This window comes from Trichechus manatus, unplaced genomic scaffold, assembly GCF_000243295.1.
Source record: "Trichechus manatus latirostris isolate Lorelei unplaced genomic scaffold, TriManLat1.0 scaffold00213, whole genome shotgun sequence".
Lineage (NCBI taxonomy): Eukaryota > Metazoa > Chordata > Mammalia > Sirenia > Trichechidae > Trichechus > Trichechus manatus.
The window spans coordinates 3,460,551-3,467,338 of NW_004444149.1; positions in this window are offsets into that span (position 1 = coordinate 3,460,551).

Below are 6,788 nucleotides of genomic sequence, written 5' to 3' on the forward strand. Positions count from 1 at the left end.
CAACTGAAATAAAAAGGATCATAACAGAATATTATGAAAAACTATACTCCAACAAATTTGAAAACCTAAAGGAAATGGATAAATTTCTAGAAACACACTACCTACCTAAACTACAGAAAAGTGAAGTTGAAAATCTGAACAGACCCAGAAGAAGAGAAGAGATTGAAAAGGTAATTAAAAAAAAAATAATTAAAAAAAAAAACCTTCAAAAAAAAAAAAAAAGAAATGCCTGTGTTCGTAGCTTAGTATCTTTCTCAGCCTGCTTCCTTCTCATAGGAAGTTGAAGACCCAACGGCTTCTTTTTGTTTTGAGTTGTCTCTGCTCTTTCAGTCCAGGACAATATAATTCCCTAAAAAATGTTGTGAGCTTCCTGTGTATCAAATTATGAATTCACTTAGCTAGACAAAAGGCACACCTACAAATCTCTTGGTCCCCCTCTACCTTAGACTGAGAATTAGGGTTCTGTGAGACAATGTCCTTAAGAGTCTTAAAAGCCCTGTTTTCTGGTAGAAAGAATCCAAGAGGCATACATCTAAAATAGTTAGAAATAATATAGTTTATCTGATAAGATCTACAAGGCTTGTCCTTAAAGCTTTTTGAAGTCTCATTAAAGGGTCTTACTTACCTTTGACTTCATCTTTACTCTGAGACCCTTTTTCCTGGTGGGGCCCTGAATTTGACCTTTGCCCTGAGAGCATTTCTTATTTTAAGAGCCTTTTGTGGCTGGTAAGACTGTCCTGTGTCCTCCATATTTCCTTTAAATTCTTCTCAAAAACGACTGCAAAAACAGCTCCTTCTTTAGTTCATCTTTCTCTTGTCATATTTTACCATAAGCAGCTAGAAGAAGCCAATTAGCACTTTAAATATTTTGCCTGCAAACCTCCTCCGCCAGATCTACGAGTTTATTAAGTACCCTTTCTATTTCCAAGTTATCACAGACAACACCGTTGCCAGACATTCTACCAGTATATAATGGGTCACCGTTTCTCTAGTCTCCAGTAACCATTTCCTCACTTCTCTTCAACTGATTACTAACAGTCTCCTTGAGGTCCTTCCAGCTTCCCTCCATTGCTTGGTCCCAACACCAACGCCATATGTCTTAGGTTTTTGTAATAGCAGTATCCCACTCTTGCAGGTTTTTGCTGAAAGATGCAAGAAGCCAACTCATGTTAACTTTCTAAAGCTTTCCTAGTACTTCTGTCTTTATACCTAGGTTTCCATTTGGTCTGCATCCCAAGGTACATCAGAGGGCGGTTTGACCAATTATTTTGTCATTTCCTAAAAAGGATCACCAACTTTTCAGCCTGCTTATGTTAGGTGCACTTATCTTACTGTCTTCCTTCCTCCACTCGGTCAATTCCACATTTGAGGCTCTTTTACTTGAGGACTCTACTTCTGGATACCAAATTCTCTACCAGTAGGAATTTATTCACCCATAAGTTGCAGAAAATCTGACTAGTAGGAGTGGCTTTAATTGTCTGACACAACAAGACATCTAGGAGTCCAGAGATGCCATCTGGGACCCGGAGGCTTTTCGTTTTTCTTCTCTGTAATCCATAGCACTAATGCTTTTATCTTCATGCTTGCTGCTTCATGATCACAAGATGGCTGCTGTACCTCCAGGTCTCACGGCTGCCATTCCATGCTGGAAGATGGAGTGCCTGTAAAAATCTTTACCCTCAAGAGTTGTTGCCCTCTTATTACAGAAGGGGTGCCCTCCCCAGGGACTTTCACCTTCATCTCTTTGGCCTAAACAAAATAATATGGCTAACTCCTACCTTCCACCAAGTATTTTTATCTGGCATGTGCCACCTTGAAAGAAAAAGAAAAAAAAAAAAAAATTCTAATAATAAAATAGAGGGGATGGATAGTGGGCAAGCAATAGGCAGTGTTTTACTTAATAATTTCCCTACTTCCCTGAGAAACTCTGATGCTGGGACCTACATAAAGAGTAGCTCAGACTAGGGTTTCCCAGAGATGGAAAGGAGGTGAGTTAGAGGGTGCTGGGCCCCCCCGCTTGTTCTCATCTGCTGTTCTGCCTTACCTGCATGTCTGGGGCTGGTGAAGCAAGGCCAGGCACGCCCTCCAGGATAAATGGTCTCTTTTCATAGCAGTAAAAAGAGATAAGCCCGCCTTTCTAATACCCTGTAGGAAAGGGAGCTGGTAAATACAGGTCAGGGAATCAAGATGATGGTAATTAACAATTCTACAGCAGGTCTCAAAGCTCCTTGCCTACACACTGTCATTTCAGCCTCCTGGTAACCCTGGAGGAGCTATCATTAGGCCCCTTTACCGATGAGGAAACCGAGAGGGAGTAGCATCTGTCCCTCAGGCCAGGCTGTCTGCTAGGCCCGCTCAAGCAAAATCTCATTTATCATCACAGCAACTGGGTGAGGAATGTGCTAGTATATTCTGCACTTTACAGATGAAGAAATAGAGTAAAAAAAAAAAAAAAACCAAAATCCCAAACCTGTTGCCATCAAGTCGACGAACTGGAACTGTCCCATAGCGTTTCCAAGGAGCGGCCGGTAGATTCTACCTGCTGACTTTTTCCCTAAAAAACAAACCAACAGACTAGTTGTCGTCTGGTCGGTTCTGACTCACAGCGATCCGATTAAAAAAAAGACAAAACCAGACCTGTTGCTGTCGAGCGGATTCCGACTCACAGTGACCCGACAGGAGAGGTTGAATGAGGAGTAGTGTTGGCACCTGACCCGGGTCTGTAAGAAAAGTCATCACTCCTATGGGACACTGAGGTGGCAGTCTGGGCCTTCCGTCCCTTCCCCCCAGGCAACCCCAAAACCCTGGGCTTTGCTTGAGGTGAAGGCGACCTGGATCAGCAGAGTCCAGACATCTTGGTATCCCCAACTGACTCGGTGGGGAGTTGGGCCCAACTCTCTGGTGGCTCAGATTATTACAGTTTGAGTTCTTTTGGGCCTTAGGTTCACGATGGGTCCTGGCTTCCGTTGGCGCTCAGTTCCAGGCTCTGGGGCTGTTTTATCTGCTGGAGACTGGTCTCAGCTGGCTGCCTCTGGAGCTTCTCCCAGAAGGCTGTTAGTTTCCTTTCCTTCTTGGTATTTGACAACATAACAAACACCACTCTCTCCTTGCCAGTCCTAACAATCTCCTTCCAGGCCCTCCTCCCAATTCTCTGTGTTGAGGCAGAGAGATTTGGAGTCTACAAAACGGCGCTGTTCAAAGGGCTGTTGGCGGGGTTCTCGCCCACTTCTTCCTGGAATTGCAGCTGGGAGGAGAGCCTCAGGAATACATATCTCACCTCCATTCGTGAGTGTCCTGGCCCTACTGCCACTCTGGCCTCTGGCAGAGGGTCAGCCCCTGTAAGCCTACTGACCCTCCATGGAAAGGGAAACTAAGGACAAAGGTGGATTCTGTGGCAAGGGAATGACTGAAATAAGGCTCCTCATGCTTCCATCTTTAGATCACTGAATCTCCCCACTGTCTCACTGCTCCCATCTGTGAAATGGGCACACTCAGGCATTGGCTTGGCAGTCCAAGGAGGTGCTAGGTCCAAGCCCTACTGCATCTCCTTAATCCCACTTCAGATTCTCTTCTCCCCAGTTATGGGGCAAAGGCCTCCTGGGCTCTAGCCGCAGTAATCAAATACCCCTTCTTACACTTCCCCCAAATGTGGTTGACAGGATAAGAAAGGAGGTCAATCAGTTTGACAAGGCTCATTGACCACATAGGGCTATGGGATTGGGGGTTGGGTCATCCCCCTCCTGGAGCCCAGGCCCTTTTGGTACAAGCACATGAAGTATCCAAGTGCTCTATGACATTTCTTATTTCTGATGGAGGTACAGAACCAGACACTGACCTTCAAGGGGGGCAGTGCAAGGGGGAGATGACGGTGATAATGGAGAGAAGGAGGGAGGGAGAGAGAAGAAGAGGGAGAGTGTCAGTGCTGTAGGAAGTCCTGCCAGATCAGATAGCACCAGCTCTCTCCCTTCACACACCCTCACGTTGCTCCTGCCTTCGAGGAGAGAGATCCTTATCCCCCAGATGTGGTGCATTTCTCAGCGGTCAGCTCAACATCTGTAGCGGGGAAGTTCCGGGAAGGTGAGAGGCCAAGGGGACTAGGCTCCATCTAAGGATGGGGGACTGAGTGTGTGGCCAGCAGGGGGTGGGAAAACGGGAAGATGCTTCCAGGCTGGGCCTTGGAGGGACGGTTGTTGTGGTATGCGTTTGGAACCATGGCAGAAAGGGGGTACAGGGTGGATGCTGGGGAAGAATTTCCTGTAGGGCAGGAAGATTCCAAGCACAAGAAGAATTTGGGTATGAAGAGAAGAGAAGTTACAGCTCCACTCTCCACCTTTGTGGACAAGGCTGCACAAAATGATCTGGTGAGGATCTGCCCTCTCCTTCCGCTTCCCCTTTCTGCCCTCCATGGTGGTGACTGAGCCCTCGTTTGTTGAGTTAGACTCTGAGATGTCTGCCCTGACATCATCCACGGTAACAGCAAGTGATACAAAGTACTTTCACAATCCTCATTACATTGAATTTTTTAGGTAGGAATCTTCAGATGACAAAATGGTGGACAATCACACAATACTGGGAATCATGGACAAGTCAAGTTGACAGACATTGTTTGGGGGGACACAATTCAATCCATGACAGGCCCAGAGAGTGATGTGACCTGCTTAAGGGAGGTGGCTGGGGGCAGAGGTGGGATATTGTAGACAGGAATTAGTGCTTGACCTAGATCTGAATTAATTGCTGGTCCAGGCTCTTCCTCACTTCTGCTGACTGACCATCCTTTGTTCTCCGCAGCCCCCCTTCCCACTCCCTATAATTCCTTGCCTATAAAACAGGGCTAATCACAGCTCTCCCTCCCACCCCTCCTTCCCCATTGCTCTCTCCCATCACCGACATCGGGCTAAGTCTTCAAGGAGATGATGGTCCAGGCAAGGTTTGGGTGCTGGTGGTGGGTCAAGTGTGAGGTCCAAATCTCATTAAAGACTTCTTCAGAGGTGTGGGGGCAACTCCTCTTCTCTCTCTCACACTCTTCTGGGTCTTGGCTTCTTTTCCTGTGAAACGGGCAGGGGGCCTCTCAGGCTTAGGGACGGGGGAGAGAATAGGGAAGCATTATGAAGGGGTTTCCATTTCTAGAAACAACCAACAGAGAAAAACCACTAAAATTTCTGGATAGAATTTAGAAGTCTCTTTGGAAGCATCCAACTGCTGAAAAGGCAATAAGGAATGAATAGGCCACACTCTGAAGTGGAGGCCAAGTCCAGGAGGTGAGCAGGGCACCAGGGCCCCAAGGACACCAGCCAAACCAAGGCACCTGACCTTCAGCTTTGATGGTTGTCAGACAGCAGTGACCCAGGGCTCACCTGAGGAGGGGAGACAAGTGAGGGACCCTCCGTAATGCTGGGACCCCAAAGGGCTACACATTTAAGCTAAAAGCTAGAGCAAACCCCACCCCACCCCCATGAGACTGCAAGGAAAGTTGCCTTGGCACTGAACAGAGTAGGGGAGGAAAGAAAACAGCCCCTAAGGAACCCTAGACACACACTGGCCCAGATTCATTTGTATCACTTGGCCGGACAAGGGAGGGCAACAAACTCAAGCCCAAACTTCTGGAAGTGCCCTAAGAGGAACACTCCTTCATGACTTCACCCTATGCCTCAAAGAAATCCCAGGGAAGGGAACCATTCATAGCCAAAAGAAGATGACTAAGCACTGAAGAAGTGATCTAGGGATTAGGCGTGGAGGATGTCTCATCTGTAAGTGAGAGGGCTCAGCCAGGTGTTCCCGAAGGTCCCCTCTGGCAAAAGAATTCTCTGGAGAGCCAGCTCAGTGAGGGTAGAGTGTGTCCCCACTTTGTATGCTGGGGGTGCCTCCTCAGAGTGAAGAGCTAGAAGGATGGATGTATGGACCAGCCCAATCTATGTCCTCCAAATCACGTTGGAAGGAAATGGGCAGGAGGCTGCACCCAGCTATGGACTCTGGGGGAGGGCACAGGGGTAGTGTCTGAGGCCCCAGACTTTGATGTGTTCATGAACAGGGGGGCAGGTGGGGCTGTAATAGAGGCTTCAGAAGGAGGCAGGGAGTCCTTAGGGCATTCCCAACACTGACCTAGTTCAGCACCCCATAATTACTTCCTTTCTCTCTTGGGAGGCTACAAATAGGGATGCCCAGTCTCTGGGCTCCTACAGCTGAAACGTCAACCCAGTGGTGAGTGCCAGCTGCTTGGGCCCTGCCCTGGGTAGGGTGTTGGGGAAACTCAGGGCCCCAATAGATGCCTTTCTCCTGGCTCAAGTTCTGGGCCCCCAAGAACTGTCTTTCTCTGGGCTCAAGGTCTGGGCCCTCAAAAGCTGTCTTTCTCTGGGCTCAAGGTCTGGGCCTCCAATGGCCTGCTTATGTCTTGGTTCAAGGTCAGGGCCCCCAATAGCCTGCCTGTCTCCTGGCTCAAGGTCAGGGACCCCACTAGCTTGCCTGTCTCCTGGCTCAAGGTCTGGGCCCCCAAGAGCCTGCCTGTCTCCTGGCTCATGGTAGGGCCACACTAGCCTGCTTGTCTCCTGGCTTAGGGTCAGGGCCCCAATAGCCTGCCTGTCTCCTGGCTCAGGGTCAGGGCCCCCACTAGCCTGCCTGTTTCCTGGCTCAGGGTCAGGGCCCCACTAGCCTGCCTGTCTCCTGGCTCAGGGTCAGGGCCCCCAATAGCCTATCTGCCTCCTGGCTCAATGTCTGGGCCCCAATAGCCTGCCTGTCTCCTGGCTCAAGGTCAGGGCCCCCACTAGCCTGCCTGTCTCCTGGCTCAGGGTCAG